The sequence below is a fragment of the Rhinopithecus bieti genome, unplaced genomic scaffold (assembly GCF_001698545.2).
Source record: "Rhinopithecus bieti isolate Rb0 unplaced genomic scaffold, ASM169854v2 scaffold_425, whole genome shotgun sequence".
Lineage (NCBI taxonomy): Eukaryota > Metazoa > Chordata > Mammalia > Primates > Cercopithecidae > Rhinopithecus > Rhinopithecus bieti.
The window spans coordinates 1,527,259-1,549,275 of NW_016803361.1; the positions used below are offsets into that span (position 1 = coordinate 1,527,259).

General features: G+C 50.3%; 1 protein-coding gene across 2 annotated transcripts in view; it reads left to right on the forward strand.

Moving 5' to 3' along the window:
* UBTD1 (ubiquitin domain containing 1) overlaps positions 1 to 22,017 on the forward strand; it is a 63,836-nt gene that overhangs the window by 8,674 nt on the left and 33,145 nt on the right. The window contains exon 1 of one of the 2 annotated variants that reach the window (XM_017880170.1): positions 7,811 to 7,878. The exons of the other annotated variant lie outside the window; for it this stretch is intronic. The gene's annotated coding sequence lies outside the window, so the exon portion shown is untranslated. Of the gene's footprint in view, positions 1 to 7,810; positions 7,879 to 22,017 lie in introns of those variants that run through there. 2 annotated transcript variants of the gene reach the window in all.

The following is a 22,017-nucleotide window of genomic DNA, read 5'->3' on the forward strand; positions in this document are numbered from 1 at the left end:
TAATCCCAGCACTTTGGGAGGACGAGCTGGGCAGATCATGAGGTCAGGAGTTCGAGACCAGCCTGATCAACATGGTGAAACCCTGTCTCTACTAAAAATACAAAAAAAAATTAGCCGGACATGGTGGCACGTGCCTGTAATCCCAGCTACTCAGGGGGCTGAGGCAGGAGAATCGCTTGAACCTGAGAGACGGAGGTTGCAGTGAGCCGAGATCACACCACTGCACTCCAGCCCGACGACAGAGCAAGACTGCGTCTCAAAAAAAAAGAGAAAAAAAATAAGGAACCTGGCAGGAAAGAGGCTGGAGCACCTTCAGCAAGGTATGGGGAGGGAGACTGAGGGGACAGGGATGACTCCTCGTTTGTACCTTTTTCCTCTGGAAGGCTTGGGACCGGGGCAAGGGGTGAATGGTGCCTGGGCAGCCGGTCACTAACCAAGTAGCCTGAATCTTAGTTGCCAGCCTGTGCACTTGGAGTTTTGTTGTTTTTAAAGGCTCAGAGAGATGTAATTAGCAGCAGCTCACCTTTGCAGGGTGTTTGCCATGTACTAGGAGCATCACGTGCAGTATTTGGGTTAATCCTCACAACCACTCTATGGGTGGATTCTATTATCACCTTTTCACAGATGAAGAAGCTGAGCCGTAGAAGGGTAATGTCTGCTGCCTAAGGCCGCACAGCTTGTGAACTGCAGAGCCAGGACTGGAACCCAGGTGTTGATCTCAGAGCCCACGCTTTGGGCCAGTGTGTAGTTTATCCTCATGAGAATGGGAAGAAGAGAACTTTTTTTTTTTGTTTAGTTTTGTTTTTTAATGAGTTTATTGTTGAGCACCTTTAGGCACCCCCTTGCTGGATCCCTTCACAAACATCATCTTATTTGATTCTCCCTATTTTACCTATGGGAACATCCCTACCTATTTTACATATGGGAAACCTGATGGCCAGGAAAGTGAATGGATTGCCAGTGGTTATGATGCAGAGCTGAAACTCAGCCTGAGGATGTTGATTCATTCCAGTGCTCACAGCTCATTCCATTGTGCTGTGAGCCCTGACCAGCTTCCACCCCACCCCCATGGAAAGAAGCTGGTAGGTCAGCTGTGAAGTCTGCAAAACTCACAAGGACTATAGCCACTGCCTTCCTTTGCCATTGCTGTCCCTTCCTCCTCTAATTTCCCCACCCCAAGACTACCACCTCCACACCTAGAAGTCATGTGAGTCCATCATCTTGGATCAAAGTGCTTGGAACATAGTAGGTGCTCAATAAATATGCGTTGAATGTTGTTTGAGGGCTGGGTGTGCTGGAGGCAATAGAATCTCAGCCAAGATTGTGTTCCTAAAGAGAAACACAAGTAGAATGCAAATATTATTGTTTCCTCCTCCTTCTCCCAGAGCAAACCTCCGCTTTCCAACACCCAGATGCCAGGGATTTGAAGAAAAGAGTGTCATCGCTCTGCAAACTTTGAATTATTCCCAAATTCCCAAAGGAAAAGAGGCACAGAGAGTCATGTTAGCAAAGTGCTTGCAGAATCAGGTGTCACTCTTTGTCATTAATAAGATTAATGATCTCTTGCTTTGCTCAGCATTTTGTGGTTTTCAAAATGCTGTCTCAAGTATTATATATCATTTGATCTCCTCAGCCATCCTGTTAGATAGGCAAGGCAGGACTCATTTTTCCCATTTTATAGATGAGGACACTGAGACTTGGTGAGGATGTTAAGATACTCAAGGTTGGCCGGGCGCGGTGGCTCAAGCCTGTAATCCCAGCACTTTGGGAGGCCGAGACGGGCGGATCACGAGGTCAGGAGATCGAGACCATCCTGGCTAACACTGTGATAACCCCGTCTCTACTAAAAAACTACAAAAAACTAGCCGGGCGAGGTGGCGGGCGCCTGTAGTCCGGCTACTCGGGAGGCTGAGGGCAGGAGAATGCGCGTAAACCCGGGAGGCGGAGCTTGCAGTGAAGCTGAGATTCCGGCCACTGCACTCCAGCCCTGGGCGACAGGAGCGAAGACCTCCGTCTCAAAAAAAAAAAAAAAAAAAAAAAAAAAAAAAAAAAAAAGATACTCAAGGTTATTGACTGAATAAGCGGCAGAAGCCATGGAGACGGAAGCGGTTCCACTTTCTTTGCAGAGCCTCAGTTTCTGCATCTGTAAAATGGGGTAAGCGTACATCACTTAGAGTAGTCAAGCATGAAATGTGATCGTGTGTGTGATGTGATCAGTACAGTGCCCACACGCGGCACAGGGGATGCTTAGATGGGGAACAACACAAAGCACATTGTTCCGCTGATGACTTGTATTGTACTGACCATTGTTCCACCCCAACTTTTAGGAGGAGCAAGTATAGCCTCCCTAGTCCTCCCTGGTCACCTTCTGTTCTGGTCACCTTCTGGCTCATCCCCTGGAGTCAGAGTGCAATCACAAGGGCTGGCCATGAATTTCCTTTTTTTTCCCCCACCCTGAAACGGAGTCTTGTTCTGTTGCCCAGGCTGGAGTGCAATGGCACGATCTTGGCTCACTGCGACTTCTGCCTCCTGGGTTCAAGCGATTCTCCTGCCTCAGCCTCCTGAGTAGCTGGGATTATAGGTGCGCACTACCACACTCAGCTAATTTTTTTGTATTTTTAGGAAAGACGGGATTTCACCATGTTGGCCATGCTGGTCTTGAACTCCTGACCTCGTGATCTGCCCGCCTCGGCCTCCCAAAGTGCTGGGATGACAGGCGTGAGCCACCATGTCTGTGCCTGGCCTTTTTTTTTTTTTTCTTTGAGACAGAGCTCACTGTGTTGCTCAGGCTGGAGTGCAGTGGTGTGATCTCGGCTCACTGCAACCTCTGCCTCCTGGATTCAAGTGACTCTTGTGCCTCAGCCTCCCAAGTAGCTAGGATTACAGGTGTGTGCCACCACACCCAGCTTATTTTTTTGTGTTTGTAGTAGAGATGGGGTTTCAACATGTTGTCCAGGCTGGTCTCGTACTCCTGGCCTCAAGTGGTCCACCCACCTCAGCCTCCCAGATTGTTGGGATTACAGGCATGAGCCACCTTGCCAAGCCATGAATTTCCTTTGATTTGTAAAATCTGAGGTCTGTCAAAAAGAACATCTATAAGATAGTTTTCCTTTGGTGACAGGTGATTATGACAAATGTTTTATTCATTTAGTACCAATTTACATTTTATTATCCTAGCTCCTCCAACTCATTAGCTATGTAACCTTGGGCACGTTATTTTGAATTTTGAGGCCTCAGTTTTCTTATCTGTGAAATGGAGATAACAGTGTCTACTCCATAGGGTTGTCATAAGAATTAGATGAGTTAATGCACATCAGGTCTTGAGAATGGTGCCTGGGACATATTACCTACTCAGTAAGCATTAGTTATTATTTTTACTATTCTCACCATGCTTGATCCTCTGTTAAAGACAGCTGCCCCCAGCCTTATATTTCCCCCACGTTGAGATATATAGCCAGTGAAGTTCATATGCAAAACCTGACTTCTTCATTGTGTCCTGGGTTATCTACTGTTCGAACCATTCAGTCAGAAAGGCAAATCCGAAGCAAGTTGCAAGATAGTGTGGTTATCATAGAGATAGCCTTGAATCCAGCTTGAATCAACTCTCATTAGTAACAAATCATTTGCAACACACCCTACATACAACTCTTGCTGATCTCAGCAACAACCAGAGACTACTTTTCTAGGCTATCTCCACATAGATGGAAACATTTCTTGCCAGTAGGTCAAGGCTGTGAGTGCCCTCTGTTTGCAGTGGCCCATCTTCAGCTTGGCAGAACATCTCTGAGTCCCCAGGGCTTCCTTCCTGGAGCTTTGTGCATTTCTCTGATACACATTGTGAGCCGCAGATACCTCCTCTGTGAACTTCCAAGACGCTGCTGATAAACATCCACATCAGAGCCTCTTTCACACTTGATGAGCATCCCCGCATGCCTAGATTCAAAATTACTGTTTGATTTCTTGTATACTGCTACTGATTGCACACTGACTGTGCAGCAGGCACTGTAGTAGGTACTCACACACATCTCATCTAATCCTCCTGATAGTCCACTGAGGTAGAGATTCTCCTTTAGGGGAGAGGTTCAGTGACGTTAACTGTGTGTACGGGGGTTGGGGGACAGAGAGTAAGAATGAAATATTTGGGGTATCAGTCTCAGGTTCCTTCCATGCAATACCCACCTCACTGTCAACTTCAACAGAGGACTCCCTGGGCCCTAAACAGGTATTGCTGGTTTACTGATGTCACTGCCACTCATGATTAGCAAATAGACTACTTCTGCTAGTTCTTGCACTATATATCCGAATGTGCCAGAAAGTACACTTTGTGACAACCTTCATGGATTTGTCCGTCCTTCCCCCTCATCTCACCCCCCACACAGTGTCTGGGACACAGACCACACTGTCCTCTGTTACATGGGATACTACACATAGCATTGATTTTTTTTTTTTTAACTTAGTGAAAGCGCTCTGTTCCCCCAAAATAGACTGTCACATGGATGAGCATTTCATTTCCCGAGCCTTCACAGCAGCTCCAGGAATTGCCATCACTGAAATCAGTATCATTTATTAATCTCCTACCATGTGTGTGGTGGGCACTCTACTGGATTCTTGACATCACTGTTTACAGTTTTCACATCTACTCCGTAAGGGCAGGCCTCATTTATGTCCATTTTACAAATGAGGAAACTGAGGCTGTGGGGGAGTGTCGAGACACTTGCTCATGACAGTGGAGGGGCTGCTATTTGAATCCTGGGAGTTGTATCCTGGGGGCTTACACCTTAGCCACTATGAGAAACTGCCTCTCAATATTTACTACATTGGCCTTATCCCAGGCACTGTGTTAGGGGAGGGGAACGCAGCATGGAGAGTCAGTTCATCTCCTCAAGGAGTTCAGAGTGATGGACTGAATAATACTGGAGTGGTTTTTATTTTTTCCAAACCTATTTCCACATGCCCCCACCCCTGGCCCCTGGTTGAGGCAGCAGATCCATAACACACAGAGCCAAGGGTCCAGGGGAGCTGAGGAGGCAGTTCCTTGGGGGACAACAGTGCTTTGCACTGTGTATTTACACCCCAGGCTAACTCCTCTGTTTCCTCTTTGCCCTTTTCCCCTCTACTCTCATATCAGATCCACAGAGCCAAGAGCTCATTTAGGTCTGGCTCAGTGTGATAGTCTTACTGTTGCCTGGTCCACGTCTGGCTACTGAGGAGACAGGAGGCCTTATTTGGCCATAACTTATTGCTATGATGACTTTTTATAAGGCCTGAATGGCATTTCTTAGAAACCCACATACTGTATGCACTGTTATTTGTGCTCTCTTCCTAGGGGCAGGATGGGCCAGTCTTCGGGGTCAGTAGGCAAAAGACCCTGGGCCTTTAATCTGCAGCTGACCCCTCCTATTTTGCAGCTGAGCCTAGCTGTGTCCTGCTCTGACACAGGTCCCATGGAATATTCAGGGCCTAGATGTCTGATCCATCACTGAGCACCAAGCACTTTTTCTACAACCCTGGACAGAAGTGTTCAGCCCGCTGCTTTTGACAGTACCATTCCTTGGGCATTTGTCTGTGATGGGCCATAGCCCAGAGCAAGTGTACAAGGAGAGACTTCTACCCAAAGGCCCTGTCCTTCATGTGTCTGGCCCACTCTCTGGTGCTAGTTTTTGGGTAGGGATGGATGGGGACCCCTTTTGTAGGCTGTACCTGGGGCCTCAATTCTAGAGATTATCTCTTTTTCAAAACTCGTGAGGTTGGCAGGCTTGCACAGAATCCTTCCTTACCTTTTGGGGGAAGGGAATTGGTATTGCTGGGGAATTCAGCTGGAAGAACTTGGGACTGGTCCAGAGGGGTCAAGCCACTGTCTGTGGTCTGCTCTGCACAGAGGTGGTGCTGGTATCCGATCCAGGAAATCTGACTCCCTTTCCTGTGCCCTTTCTAAAATTCCACCCTGCCTCATTCCTGCAAATGTGTGTGCACATATGATACAAGTGTATCTCATCATCCAGATGGCTTATGGTCTACTTGGGAGAGGAAGCAAAGACAAATAAAGGTGTAATACCACTTCAAACAAGATAACATGTAGACAAGTGCTAAGTCATACAGTGTAGACACGTTGAGACAAAGGCAACGTGTAGACCCTTTTAAAAAGAGTTGGGATGAGAGAGGTCCCTGCGAACTCGAGTTACGGATGGGAAGATTTCTGAGGGTGGTGGTGGTACTCAAGTTGCTCCTTGGGGGATTGGGATAAGACATTGGGAATGAGTGGACATACTTTGTAGAAGGATTAGTGATTTGAGGAAGTGGTGCAAGTTGGAGAGAAGCAAGCAGTACAGTCCTCTTTATTGTAAAAGTAAAGTGTGCTCACGTAAAAAATGTGAACGATATGAGAAAGCTCAAAGAAGAAAATCTTTGTACTCCTACTGCCCAGACAGAGTCTCCATTCTCATTTGGTGTTTATCTGCCTGTTTCTTTTTATTTAGAGATACGGTCTTATTCTGTTGCCCAGGCTGGAGTGCAGTGGAGCTGTTATGGCTCACTGCAGCCTTGAACTCCTACACTCAAGTGATCCTCCCACCCCAGCTCCTGAGTACCTAAGACTACAGGTGCAGACTAATTTCTGTATTTTTTATAGAGATGGGGTCTCGCCGTGTTGCCCAGGCTGGTCTCAAACTCCTGGCCTCAAACACTCCTCCCACCTCGGCTTCCCAAAGTGCTGGGATTACAGGTGTGAGCCATTGCACCCAGCCTCTTTTTCTTTTCTTTTCTTTTCTTCCTTTTTTTTTTTAAAGGCATTAAGATCAAATCTATTGTGTCCGCCAAGATTATGGAAGATATCGAATAGTATATGGGGACGGTTAGGTCAAAGGGAACCACTGTTGGTTCTTGCTCAAGGGGTGCAGATGGATGTTGTTGTTTGAGAAGAGGTACCCGACATCTGTGAGCAGGCAGGACGGGAGCCTAGGACGAAGCAGTGGCTTTACCACACCAGACTTGGGACTCTTTCATTACCCACTGCATGCGAGTCTCAGGTTTACCGTTCTCCACTGCTGCCCCGGGGGCTCAGAGGAAGAATTTCTCCTGAGTTGTCTCAAAAGCTGGTTCCCCACCTGCCACCCTCACACCTCCCCATCCCCAAAATTCCTCTCTTTTCCATTTACCACCCAGTTTCTGAAGCAGTTCTCCTCCCCTAGAGTTGTTGGGGACACAGCAGGTTTTGCCACACCACAAACCTTTGCTGCTGCATGAGGTCATTTCAGGGGAGAAACTATATATAGCGGAGGACTAGCATCAGGACAACTCCACGTTGTTCAGGCCGGTTAGCATCGCCCTTCCGCTGATGCAGGCAGGGTCACCTCAGATTCAGCACTCATCCAGTGGGGGTGTGGTCAGGAGTCCCGAGGAACCAGGGCAAGGTCGTCTTATCTTCATTGCCCTCTCTGTGTAAGCCCATGAATCTCTAGTTCCTCATCTGAGTGATGAAGGAGTTGGTCTGGGAGGGGAATTTTGTACCATTTTCCTTTTTTCTGTTTTTTTTTTTTTTTTTTTTTTTTGAGACAGTCTCACCCTGTTGCCCAGGCTGGAGTGTAGTGGTATGGTCTTGACTCACTGCAACCTCTGCTTCCTGGGTTCACACCATTCTCCCGCCTCAGCCTCCCGAGTAGCTGGGACTACAGGCGCCCGCCATCACGCCCGGCTAATTTTTTTTGTGTTGTTGTTTGTATTTTTAGTAGAGACGGGGTTTCACCGTGTTAACCAGGATGGTCTTGATCTCGTGACCTCGTGATCCGCCTGCCTCGGCCTCCCAAAGTGCTGGGATTACAGGCGTGAGCCACCGCGCCCGTCCTTGTACCGTTCTTCAAAGCTACTTGAACCCTTTCTGGGGTAAGCTTACAAGGTAGCTTGATATATACAACCAACTGGGTACTGTGCTGGTTGAAGCTGGAGAGAACGACCCCCCAGAGGGTTCCATGTATGTCCTGGGGTCCTACAGAGCACACAGTTTGAAAACCACTGAGCAAGCTGATCCTCTGAGATTTCTTTCAGAGAGTCTGGCCTCATGCGTAGGATCTGGCATAAATAACACATAAGCAGGGTTGCAAGCTCTGTGACCTTTGGAGACATTGATGGGCATCTTGGGTAGCCTGGGGGTGTGGCATAGGGACAGATCTCAGGGCAGAGTCTTCTGGAGTTGGGGCAGCCAGGCAGTGGCACAGTTTGCAGATGCAGTTGGACTTGCTGGCCTGCATGTTGGAAGGGCTGTTTCTTTTTCTGTCTACTCCTGCCTGCCTTTCTTTTTAGCACTGGTTTACCCCAAAGAAGAGATGAAAATGAGGATTTAATGCATTTCAGGCAAGGAAAGAGCATTTAATTTAAGTTGCCTGAGGCTGAATTACACATTTTATAGAAAGAGTATTTGTCGAGCACAGTGGTGCCTTTGGCAGATATAGGAAAGCCAGAATGTGGGGCCAGTTTTTCTTCATTCAGCAAGTATTTGTAGAGCGCCAGCTTTGTATTCCTGGAGAAGCAGAGAAGCACAAGGGAGATCCCAGCTGTGTTAGAGCTCCTTGATTGCAAGTAGCAAACCAACTGAATCCATCTTAAGCAAAAAGGGCGCTTTATGATAGGGCTTCGGGGACACTCAGGACCCCATAGGCAGGGTTGCTGCCTGGCCTTAAGTAGGGATTAGAAAAACCTTGTTAGATTCTCCCTTCTCTCTCAGCTCTGCTTCTCTTTGAGTTTCCTTCACTTCTCTGCAGCCTGGCTTCCCCCTCCTGAGCCCACACGGTCCCAGCCACACTCACATGTACTGAGATCTCCCAGTCCAAAGTCCATATTCCCATGGGAGAGAGAGAGTCTGTTTGGCACAACCTGTGTCACATCTCTACCCTCAGTCTGCTCAGCTCCAGCCAGGGGATGGGGTCACACGTGATGAAACAGGTCTGGCAGGAGCCACTCCTGATACCGTGCAGATCAGAGGCAGCTCCGAACAGGGGAACTTTGACAGCACAAAGCCGGGTGCTCCTTGAGGCTTTGATGAGGAGCTCTGGTCCCAGGGAGGAAACTGGGTTTATGTGGAACATTTAATAGCCACATAAGGAGACAGTGAAAGAAGTGACCCTCAGCAGAGCCTGCCTATTGCCAAATACATGGCTTTTCCAGCTGGGGCTGTCAGACCGGCAGGGGACATGGGCTCCCCAAGCCTGGTGTCAGCGGGAGCCCCTCCAGGTTCGCTCAGGAGAAAGGGGCTTTGTTGGAAGGATTTTGGCAGGGCAGCCTGGCCTCTTGGGAGCTGGGTCTGGAAGGCAGGCAGGAGTGGAGGCAGCCCTGACTTTGGGGAGCTGTGTGGCCTCTCTGCTTTTGTCTGAGCATCTGCTCCTGTCCCCTCTCTTACAGAGGACCCAGGCTTCTCCTCTTACGTGTCAGCATGTGCCATGGTTGAACACACCAGTGCCTCCGTGAATGGCTTCTCTGGGTCACGGGCAGCTAGTGCGGGACTGGACCTCGTTGACTGGGAGGCTGCCCCTTTCAGGGCTTTGGGTAGGGCAGGCATTAGAAACCCATCTCCTCAGCCGGGCGCAGTGGCTCACGCCTGTAATCTCAGCACTTTGGGAGGCTGAGGCGGACGGATCATGAGGTCAGGAGATCTAGACCATCCTGGCTAACACGGTGAAACTCCGTCTCTACTAAAAGTATAAAAACTTAGCCGGGCATGGTGGCAGGCGCCTGTAGTCCCAGCTACTCGGGAGGCTGAGGCAGGAGAATGGTGTGAACCCGGGAGGCGGAGATTGCAGCCGAGATCGTGCCGCTGCACTCCAGCCTGGGTGACAGAGTGACTCCATCTCAAAATAAAAAAAAGAAACCCATCTCCTCGCATCTCCGACAGTCAGGGGATGCTGTTCTGTGGACACTGGAGAGCCACGCCTTGACAGCTGGGGGAAGCGGGGACCAACCTGCACCAAAGCCAGGGTGCAGGGAAGGGAGGGCAGTAGGACGTGGGGCCTGAATGGCACCTTGGATGCTGACTGCAGGGCAGGGCTGTGGAGGTGTGAGGAGCCACAGGGAACCTGTGACCATGGAGAGTCAAGGGCACCTGGGAGGGCACTGCTGGACTCCAAGGACGGCAGGGGAAGCTGGGAAACAGGTAGGGCAGGATAGAAGACAGGGAGACCACCTGGGAAGCTGGTGGCACTCCAGGCAGCAGGGGAGGGTCAGGAATGGAAGTGCAAGGGTATGGACGATCCTTTCAAGAAGGAGGTCCCGAACTTTGGCAACAGTCTGGCTGAAGCAGAGCAAGGGTCCAGTGATAGGGGCACTGGGGAGGGGCCTGGCACAACCTGGCTTGAGGAAGGAGAGAGATGGGCAGCCAGAGGAATGGAGTGCCGCTGGAGAGCCTGCTGGTGGTGGCTGAGGGTGGAGAGATCTGGGGACATTTACAGCAGGAAGGGAAGTCCCCGGTAGAGGAGGAGCTGCTGGAGAATGGGTCCTGGGCCCACCAGCTCTGCCCCTCAGCAGCCGTGACAGTGGCCAAGTCGCCTCAGCTCCCTCATCTTCAACGTGGGGACAGTCTCTGCCCAGTCCCCTTGCTGAGGTGTGGGGAAAGGCTGAGGTTGTGCATGTCACAGGGCTCTGTGCACAGGAAAGTCTCGTGCGGATGCAGGCAGCCTTGTGACCACGGTCACTCATGGCATGGAGCTGCCTGGTGCCCCTCTGTGGGATCAGGGAGACTGCTTTTCTGGCCCTGGGATGTGACTGGACACTGGCTCCACCACAACCCATCTCCTGGGCATCTCGGGCTGGTGACCCTGCTGCCAACCGTGTTCCCTGTCCCTGGGGGTGAGTAGAGAACAGCAGTGCCCAGGCCTCATGTGTGAGGGTCTAGGAATGACCGCGTAGGCCTAGGATCCCTTCACCCACACTGGCTTCTGAGATCCCTGGTGGTGCTGTGTGTGTGGAGACCAGCAGCAGGGCTGAGGCAGGAGCGAGGTGGCTGTGTTCTCCTTCCTGGGCAAGCAAAGAGGCCATAGGGGATGTGGTTGAGTGGGGACAGACACACCACATTTACTTCCTAGTGTGGAACTGGAGGGGCGGCTCTGAGAATGGTGTTAGCCTCCTTGGCCTGTTTCCCAGAGAGAAAATCTTGGAGCGCTTGTTTCAAAGATACCAGGAAAGTGGGGAATGCTGAAACCTGCATCCTGTTTTGCTGCTGGCCTAGGGAAGAGGACCTGGATGGGAACAGTAGATGGGCAGAGACTGGAGTACTGTCTGCCTCCTGGGGCCCACAGAGCTGGGGGAACCAGTGGAGGGTTGAGGCGAGGACCTGAGGTCAACGGGGGAGAACCTGTGGCTTCCTTCCTCTTTGGTGCCGACCTTACTCCATCCAGGACTGCCTGGCAGCCTGGTTCCTTCTTCCTAGCTGCCCCTCCCCAAGGACCCAGCCCGCTGTCCTCTGCAGTTCACATCCCACTTTTCCTGTATGAGCCATGCCTACCCATCTGAGGCTGCCTCCAGCTCACCTGCAGCTTCCTTTCTCCAGGAAGGCCTGGCTTCTATGTGTGTCTTCCTTGCCCTCCAGCCTGTTTGGCTATTTCTGTTCATTTTCCCTCCGTGGAGCCTCTGGCAGAGCTGCCTGCTCTCTTCAACCCCAAGCCAGCTTTTGTCTTCTCCTGCCTGCTCGTTTCCAATCACAGGGGTTGGAAGGGGTCTCAGACCCCTTGGAGCATTATTTTTTCTAAAGTGCAGCAGCTGTGCATCTCTCTGGCCTGCCCAGCTGTTCTTGTCCTTGACTGGGGAGTTTATGTCACTTGTGACAATAAATAGGAAATGAGAATGAGAGGGTTGCCAGACTGCCCTTCCAGCTGCCTGAATTTCTGTTGGGAAACAAGGAGAGAAATAAGCACAATAAGGCTACCACTTAGAAGTACCTCCCATGTTCTCTTAATGTTTTCCAGACGTAGTACCAAACCTTTTCCATGTATTATCTCGTTTAATCTTTGTAGTAACTCGATGAAGTAAGTTGTATGATCATCCTCTCACAGCAAGGGACACAGAGGCCCAGAGAGGTTGCGTAATTTGCCCAACATCATCAATGAGTAAGTGGCAGAACCAGACCAGAACCTGTATCAGTCTGACTCCCAGGGAGAGTGCCCACTCCCAGGGCACTCTCCTAACCACTAGAGGAGGAGGGGGCCACGGGCCAGGCATCTCCGGAGTCCACTTGAACTTCAAGTTCTCCTTTTCTCCAGTTGCCTGTTGGAAATAATCATGTGCTCAAAGGAGCCTCATGGTGTCATTCTCAGAGCCATCCTTTATTCTCCTTTCTCTGTACCCCAAACAACAAAAAGAACTTTTGGATGGTAGAGGTTGTAGTATTTCTCTTTGCTTGGAGTCCCCTTACCAGCATCCCATTTTATAGTCTTCCATAAAGCTTTAAGAACTTCATCAGCCGGGCGCAGTGGCTGACACCTATAATCCCAGCACTTTGGGAGGCCGAGGCGGGCGGATCACCAGAGACTGGGAGTTCAAGACCAGCCTGACCAACATGGAGAAACCCCATCTCTACTAAAAATACAAAATTAGCCAGGTGTGGTGGCATGCTCGGGAGGCTGAGGCAGGAGAATTGCTTGAACCCAGGAGGCGGAGGTTGCGGTGAGCTGGAGATCGCGCCACTGCACTCCAGCCTGGGCAACAAGAGCGAAACTCCGTCTCAAAAAAAAAAAAAAAAACACTTCATCGACATTATCCTTTCAAATAAGGGGCTACAGAAGAATAAATAATAGCCTAATCTTGAGTTTTCTCTGATGATCTTTCCACTTAGATCATATTCCATTCTCTCCTGAGCGTGCTTGACATGCCCAAGATGCCTGTTCTACACATTCTGTATTGACGGGGAACATTTCTGCTCTTTGTGGTAAACGTTTTGTGTGCTATTATTGTCCATAAGTGGTGATTGTCAATTGGAGAGAGAGGGAGAATGAATCACAGTCTCTGGGGATTGGGGCAAGTGTGAAATTTCAAAAGCATATTCAGGATCATAATCTCATTTTAGATTTGGAAATATATATATATATTTTTTTAAATGTAAACAATTGAAGAAAGTGGACTTGGACAAAATCTTGCCTGATATTACAGTAATTCTCAAGTGAGGCACAGCAGTTTTAGGTGGGGGTGTATATGGGAAGCCTATATATTGATTAAAAGGGGGTATGTGCTTTAAAAGGCTAAGAAACTGTCTCCCAACAAGAGACTGTATGTGTCCTGTCATTCTGTCTCCCACAGCCCTGCAGGTGTTTACTGGAGGTCTCTGAGGATGGTGCATACTATATAGGGCATCAAAAGACCCAGGGGCTTGGAGCTTGGGGCAGGTGCACTAAACACCACTGGTTTGCTAACTGGGACCTTGTAGCTTAGTGGTTAAGATCACAGGTTTGGCTCAGACCATGGCAAAGTTTAAATCCCAGCTCTGCTGCTTTGTGGTAGTATTCCTTAACCTCTAAATGTCTCAGTTCCTTCATCTGTGACATAGATGGTGGTAGTACCTACCCTATCATGTAGCTGTGGTAGTTATGTGGGATAATGCCTGGCACCTGGCTGGTAGTCAGTGACGGTGGATACTGTTTCTCACCCATCCTACCTGCTTTGTCTCAGTTGGATCAAACCCTCATGGGGCTCTGGGTGGCTGACCCAATGGCTTTGTCGAAATGAAAGTGTTTTGTGGTCCTGGAGGTCCTCCTGGTTCAAGGCTAATCTGAAGCATCTGTCTGCGTAAAGCCCAGATGTGCATTGAGTTTCTCCATGCCCCTCCCCATGCTTGATCCTGGGTGTGCAGCTGAGCAAAACAGATATGGTCCTTCCCTCAGTCCTTCGCTCCGAGGTCCCACAGAATAATGGGGAAACAGATGATACTCAGGTAATCAAAAGGTAACACATACTACAAAGGTAAGAACAGGGTACTGGGAGAGAATTATGGGTTAGGAGAAATGAATTATTTTGGAGTGGAGGGTCAGGAAGCCTTCCCTGAAAAAGAGACACCTACGCTGACACCTGGAGGCTGGGGCTGAGGGAACCGTGTTTGTCTCACGTGTCCCCACCCCTGGCCAGGGCTGCCTGCTGGTCCGTGTAACACCTTTGGGTGAATTAGAGAAAGATGCCTCCTCTGGGCAAGGGTACAACTGGAGAGAGAAAGGGAAAGAAGCAAGTGGCCACCCTGGTTTCTGCCCTCGTGGGGTGAGGAGGTGTTTTCCCTTTCTAGGAGAAAGAGAGAGACCGTGTCCAGGACACTGTCCGGAGCTGCTAAGCTGGCCAGCAAGTGCTCAGAGTCTGGCTTCCATGGGCTGTAGCTGGTGACTGTCTGCTGTGACCTTTTTCTCATAGCAGATATCTCTTCCACAATGTGCTATAAAGAGAGAGGACCACTAGGAGGGCAGGAGGGAGAGAGGAGGGAGATCTGCTGGGGAAGCCAGGCCAGAGACTGAGGCCCAGGGCCTGGCAGCTCTTGTCTCGCCTCCCTAGCACGAGTGCCTACGTGATGCTGAGTTCTATGCTAACCTTGTTATTTAATCTGGAGTGTTTTGTTTTGTTTGTCTTCTCACCTGGGACCCACTTTGCATTCCACAGGTAGGGGTGATGAACTCAATGCAAATGATGGTTGGTAAGGCAAGACTTTGCTAGGTGGGCAGCTCCCTGGCTGGCGGAAGGCACGCTTGAGGAAGTGGCATTTGAGTTCACTTCTAGGTGCTTGGATGCCTGGCAGTCATGAGTGGAAGTTCCAGGAAGTTACTTTTCTGTTCCCCCTAAGGGAGATCTCCTTTCCCAAAGGAGAGCAGTCTGACATGGGAACGGGTTGCCTCTGAGAGCCCAGCCTCCAGGGTTGGTGAGGTTCATTCCCAGGGATTCTTACGTCAGCTGGGGCACACGCTGCAGGGCCTTCCATGACCTCTCTGGCTCCAGTGGGATCCGGCTCTGCAAAAGTTAAGCCCTTCTGCCATAGCCTGGTAGAGGCTTTTTCTAAATCAAGCTGGGAGGGCCGCTCTCAGGCAGGCTGGAGCAGCAGTCTCCAGACTCACCAGATCCTGGAGCTCTGTGTTTCGGTTCCCTGATCTCCCTGAAGCCCCAGCTATGGAGCTTGGTCCAGATTTCCCCCAACAACAGCTGGGCAGCAGTGTGTGCCTGGCCCCCTTTGGAGTGGTTCACACACCCACCTGGCCAGGCTCTGGCATGGAGGCTGGCACTAGGATGGGCTTCAGGGATAGCACACACCTCTTTCATGCTGCTTTTGCCAACTAGCTGGCCTTGGGCTTCTTGGAACTACAGATGTTTGCATCATTGGACTGATTGTCTTTTGACTTTTTCTTTGCCTTACTGACTTTCTGTGGCCATATGGTTAGCTTCGGATACAGAGAGGTGTGGGGTGGTCCCAGAGTGCCTGCCACAACATCAAGTTTATGTAGATGGGAGCCCTTCTGTAAACCTCAGAAGGTGGCAGGAGCGTGTCTGACAGTGATTGGAATTGAGCCCTGCAAGACACAGACGAGATTACCTCTTCAACTCCAGAGTGTTGTGGCAGGCACCAGAGCTGGAAAAGCCTGGAAGGTCGTGTCCAGCTGCCCACCCAATGTGGAGATGCTCCACTTAGCACCCTTGCCAGGCATTCAGCCAGACTTTCTTTGGGCGAGGCTAGCTTTTGAACGCACTGAGCGAGTAGAAAGTCCGTCCTTGCCTTGGCCTGTCTCTCTGTGGAGCAGGTGCCTATGCCCTGTCTCATTGCCCACGCCGTGGCCCTATGAGAGCAGCTGCCTCTGTTCGTGTGAACTTTAGATGAGCCCGAGTGTGCTTCCTTTGTGTCTCTCACTCACTGGCTCTGCCTGAGAAGTTCGTTTCCTTTTGGTAAAGTTTTCCTGTTATATAGCTCTTGGGATTTGAATCGGGTGACTTGTCTTACAGAGTGGTGAAGATCAGAGACAGGGTGTGTGGCTTGCCCAGGTCATCTCAAATTTGTTACCAGGCTGGAAACGCAACCCCAGAGATGCTTGATCTTGTCATTTTGCTGCTTGAACACATTCCGCCTCCTTTTTGACCTCCAGCATGTTTTGTGAGCAAGATTCTGAGAGCCCCCTCTAAACAGCAAGTCAGAGCTTTTAGCTTCCTTCCTCTTTAGATTGTACCTGGCTGGTGAGTGGAGGTAAGGGTGGGGATGGACATGTAGGAGCCATTTGGTGCCAGGAATAAGACAAAGCAGCTTGGAAGAGGGGTCTGGAGGGAGCCAGGGTGTGATGACTGAGTGCCACAGAGGAGGGCCACAGCTGCAGGGCCAAGCCTGCCTGCGTCACCTTTAGAGGCTTTCATCTCCCTGACTCCTTTCTTTTTCTGCTTTCTCCTTTTCCTCTTCTGTTGAGGCATCCCTGAACATTCTTTCCTCTGCCTACCTGGAGATCTCTAGACCTTGAGATTTATTATCCTTGACACAGTGTATTTCTTTATAATGCCTTCCCCTTCGGACCTGTGCAGCCATATTGCTTGACAGCCACCCCTGCCTGCACCTAATGGGAGCTTTCACATCAGAGCCTTAACCAGATGCTCTGGATGCTGCCTGCCAGCCACCCAGAACACTGAATTGTCTTTTGCAGGAAGTGACATCTTACCCCACTGGGACATTTTATAGACAGTGCCTTCACCCTGAAGGTGGGAATTTCATGAATTGTGGCAAGTCAACAAGGCGGCTATCTGGGAGCAATAGAGGGAAATGGGCATTTGCGGAGTGCCTTCCATGCTCCAGGCATGACTGTTGTGTTCTCCCAGCACCTGGTGACGTGGCATCATTCATCTGCATTGTACAGACTGGAGAACTAAAGCTTATAGATGGGGTCACCAGGCCAGTTGGGGGTGGGGTCAGAATGAGAATCCTCTTCTGCTTGGCTCCAGAGCCCAACTCCTCCTGGTCTGTGCGGCCTTTCTGCAAGGCCTGTCTTCTCCACTGTTGCCTCGCTAGCACTGAGCCCAGCACGTGGCATCAACATGAAGCGATGGTTGTAGAAGGTGGGCTAGAGCTGACAGGCCGGAACTTGAGCTTGGTAGAGCCAGGATAGTTGGGCAGATGATTTGGGCACCTGGGGGCTGGGGAGGGGGGCAGTATCTGTCCTCTGTCTTTGTACCTTCTTTGGGTATAACTTGGTGGACACGAGTTCAGAGTTGAGGTGGTGTAGGGTGTAGCAGACCCAGAATTAAGGCAGGGCTGTTGGTCTTGGTCTCTGTAGCCTCCTGAGACTGCTGAAGACCCGACTTCCCTGGCTCCTGCTGCTTCTGTGGCAGCTGGAGCCAGTGAGATGATGCCCCTTCCCCATTTATCATTTTCTGCAATTCTGCCTCCATGACAGCCAGCAGGATGAGTGTGGGGAGACCCGTAAGAGGGACTAGAATGAACGTTTGTGTGCATTTGGTTTTGTGTTCCTTAGCCCTTCTTTAGCAGCAGGACTGGCTTTTAAACTTGCCGTGGACTCCGAGGCTGCCCTCCCACCCTGATCACAGTGCCCCTGCTCCTTATGGGTTCCTCGCTCTCTCACCCAGGCTCAAGTGCAGTGGCGCGATTACGGTTCACCGCAGCCTCTACCTCCCAGGCTCAGGCAATTCTCCCACTTTAGGCTCCAGAGTAGCTGGGACCACAGGCATGTGCCACCATCCGTGGCTAATTTTTGTATGTTTTATAGAGATGGGGGTCTCACTGTGTTGCCCAGGCTAGTCTTGAACTCTTGGACTCAAGCAATCCACCCCACCTCAGCCTCCTAAAGCACTGAGATTACAGACATGAGCCATCACGCCCGGTCCCCCATAGAGTTTTTTTTTTTTTTGAGACGGAGTCTCGCTCTGTCACCCAGCCTGGAGTGCAGTGGTGCCATCTAGGCTCACTGCAAGCTCCGCCTCCCGGGTTTACGCCATTCTCCTGCCTCAGTCTCCCGAGTAGCTGGGACTACAGGCACCCGCCACCTCGCCTGGCTAGTTTTCGTATTTTTTAGTAGAGACTGGGTTTCACCATGTTAGCCAGGATGATCTCGATCTCCTGACCTCGTGATCCGCCCGTCTCGGCCTCCCAAAGTGCTGGGATTACAGGCTTGAGCCACCGCGCCCGGCCCCCATAGAGTTTTTAACCCTGACTTACACACCTCCTTCATCTAGCCCCGTCTTCCTGATACTCCCAAATCTTAGGGGTTGGCTGGGAACAGGATTCACCATTCCTCCTGGAGGCACCAGACAGGTTTTTGAGAACGATGATGACTTATGTCTCATTGATGCTCTGCTCACCCTATGAAGGCAGGTACATTTCTTTGGGGAAAGCTGTCCTGCTGCATTGAAGGGCCCTAATGATACAGTAGCTTAAAGAATGAGGAGTTTGTTTTTCTGTCTCACGTAATGGTCCTGATGTCCTCCACATGAACAGACAAGGTGAGGGGGGCAGCTCGGCTCCTTGTGGTCACCTAGGATCCTGTTTTTTTGAAGTTGCTGCCACATCATAGGACATTGTTGTTTGCATGGTTGAAGTTGGGTTGCAGCTATGTCTGGGCTCCAGCCAATGGAGGGGGAAGAAGGGGTGGAGGAGGCCTGCCCACATTCCCTAGGCCCTGGTCCTCCATGGCATGTGTGCAGCATAGTCACATGGCTTCCCTGACTGCAAGTAAGGCTGGGAAATGTCGTCTGTCTGGGCTGCTGTGTGGCCATGAAGAAGGGGAGACTGGCTTTGGATAGGTAACTAACAGCCTCACTGCAGAAGATGGAGAGGATTTTCACTTGCATGTGCTGAGAAAGAATATGCCTCCCCACTAGTCATGTGCCCACACTCTTTGGCAACTTGCACACATGCCCCCTTCGTTGGGAAACATCTGTGTGCCAGACTATGCTGCACCAACTTAGGGGACCAGAGGCCAAATAAGGCAATTTCTGCCTTTTAGCAACTCACAGTGTAGTCTGGAGAGGGCATATGTGGAACCTAGACAATTTGTAGATGCCAAAACAGAGAATCTCTTTTGTTGTATGCTGGGCACTGCAGATAGAGAGCTAAAAGACTACCTGGGGCCTCCATATGCTCGCAGTTGGGCAGACTGGAAAATGGAACGAAGTGCTGAGAGCAGTGTGGCTGAGGAATTAGGAGGGCTTCGCAGAAGAGGTGACATTCTAGCTGGGTGCTGACATTTTCAATTTCAAAAGATGGGGTATCTTCAGGAGAGAAAACCAATAGCAAAGGCATGGAGACTTGGAAGCCCATGGAGGGCTGGTGGCTCAGGTGTGGGCTGAGCATAGTGGAAGCGAGTGAGAAAACAAGCCCCAGCTGTCTGTGCAGCTCACTTCTCCTCCATCTGACCTCTGCACCTATCTCCTTGTTAGAGGCCTTCCCTGGTCCACCATTCTCAATTCTCATCACTGTATTTTTCTGCTTAACTTGGGGATGACATAAATACCTGACACACTCTAGATGGCCTTGTGCATTGTCTCTCCTGATAGAATGTAAACTGCAGGACAGCAAGGACTTTGTTTTGTGCAGGTAAATAGTGGGTCCTCAAATATTTGTTGAATGAATACATAAGTTTATGGGAATATGGGACTGTGGACTGAAGATCATATTTTTGGAAAGACTTGATTTCCATGCTAAGGTGTTTGGCTTTTATTTTTAGATAGTGGGGAGCTATAGAAAGTTTTTGAGCAGGGGAGTGACATAATCACTATTAACAAGGTTCCTGGCAGCAGCAAGGAAGATGGTCAGAGTGGGGAGAGAGTGCCCCTTCCCTGGCCCTAGGCCAGCTCCAAAGCAACTTACCTTGCAGCCTGATGTGCCATTTGTGTAGTCTGGAAACCTATTCCCAGTCATTGTGTTTGGGGCCAAACAGAGGATTCGATCTCTGGCAGGGCTTCATCCCTAAGGGTCTAACAAGTACTCTTATGCACTGCTGGTGGAAGTGAAAATTGATAGTCTTTCTGGAAAGCAATTTGGCAAAAGGTAACAAGAACCTTAAAAATATCCCTACTCTTTGACCTAGAAATTCCACAACAAGGACTTTATCATAGAGAACCAAGCCGAAGTGTGTGCAAAACTCTATGCATAAGACTTTGATTCCAGTGTGAAAAATGGAAAGTCTAAATGTGTGACTCAGTGACCTCTCAAATCCATCCTGTCATCTCTATCCCCACTAAAACTCTGCCCGCTGCGTGATAGACACAGTAAAATCTGAATCCAGGCCCCTGTTTTTTCATACCTCTTTTTTATTTATTTTTTTTTTTTTGAGACGGAGTCTCGCTCTGTCGCCCAAGCTGGAGTGCACTGGCCGGATCTCAGCTCACTGCAAGCTCCGCCTCCGGGGTTCACGCCATTCTCCTGCCTCAGCCTCCCGAGTAGCTGGGACTACAGGCGCCCGCCACCTCGCCTGGCTAGTTTTTTGTACTTTTAGTAGAGACGGGGTTTCACCGTGTTAGCCAGGATGGTCTCGATCTCCTGACCTCGTGATCCGCCCGCCTCGGCCTCCCAAAGTGCTGGGATTACAGGCTTGAGCCACTGCACCCGGCCTTCATACCTCTTCTAATGCAGCAGCCTTCCAACTGATCTTCCTGCCTCAGTCAAGACTCCTTAAACCCACTCTCCACATGGATTCCAGAGTGCACAATCAAAAATGCCTGCCTTACGTATCATTTGAGGTCAGGAGTTCAAGACCAGCCTGGCCAACATGGTGAAACCCCATCTCTACTAAAAGTACAAAAATTAGCCGGGATTGGTGGCATGCACCGGTAGTCCCAGCTACTTGGGAGGCTGAAGCAGGAGAATTGCTTGAACCTGGGAGGCAGAGGTTGCAGTGAGCCAAGATCACGCCACTGCACTCCAGCCTGGGTGACAGAGCGAGACTCCGTCTCAAAAAAAAAAAAAAAAAAAAAGCCTCCCTTAGGCCGAGCGCGGTGGCTCACACCTGTAATACCAGCACTTTAGGAGGCTGAGACGGGTGGATTACCTGAGCTCAGGAGTTCAAGACCAGCCTGGGCAACATGGGAAAACCGTGTCTCTACTGAAATACAAAAATTAACCAGGCGTGGTGACAGGCACTTGTAATATAAGCTACTCAGGAAGCTGAGGCATGAGAATTGCTTGAATCAGGAGGTGGAGGTTGGAGTGAGCCAAGATCGTGCCACTACACTCCAGCCTAGGCAACAAAGTGAAATTGTCTCCAAAAAAAAAAAAAAAAATGCATGCCTTGGCAGACTGCAGTGGCTCATGTCTGTAATCCCAGCACTTTGGGAGGCCAACGCGGGAGGATCACTTGAGTCCAGGAGTTCAAGACTAGCCTGGGCAACCCTATCTCTACAAAAAATTTCAAAAAGAAAAAGAATGCCTATCCTTCCTTGGCTTTGTCCCTTCAGAGGCTCTCCCATCCCTTAGGGCATAATGTCCAAGTTGTGTCACTGGCCCAGAGGCCCTCGCTGATCTGCCTTCTTTGGCTTCATTCTGACCACCTCCTGCCTCGTGTGATCTACCTGGCAGCACTGCTTGCAGCTGCACAAACCTGAGCCCAGAGTAGGCTCACACTGCCTCCTCTGTCTGGTGAGCCCAGCCCCCTTGCCCTTTTGCCTGGCCAGCTCCAGCTTGTCCTTTGGTACTTGGAGCAAACTTTAAGACCTTCTGCAGAGGGGGTGAGACCACATTCATGTGCCCCCCTGATTCCTGTGCGTATCGCTCCCCTTGCATGTGTGCATTAGTTTCTGATGATCTCCTGACATGTCTATCTCCCTCACTAGCTCTGACCTTGAGAGCCTGTCTTATCGACTTTGTGTCCATGTTCCCCAGCACAGGGCCTGGTGCATACTAGAAGCTCAATACATGTTTCGTGAATGAATGAATGGATGAATGGATGAATCGATGAATGAATGAAGAATGATGCAAGCTCTTTATTATAAGAAATGCATTGGCCGGGCGCGGTGGCTCAAGCCTGTAATCCCAGCACTTTGGGAGGCCGAGACGGGCGGATCACGAGGTCAGGAGATCGAGACCATCCTAGC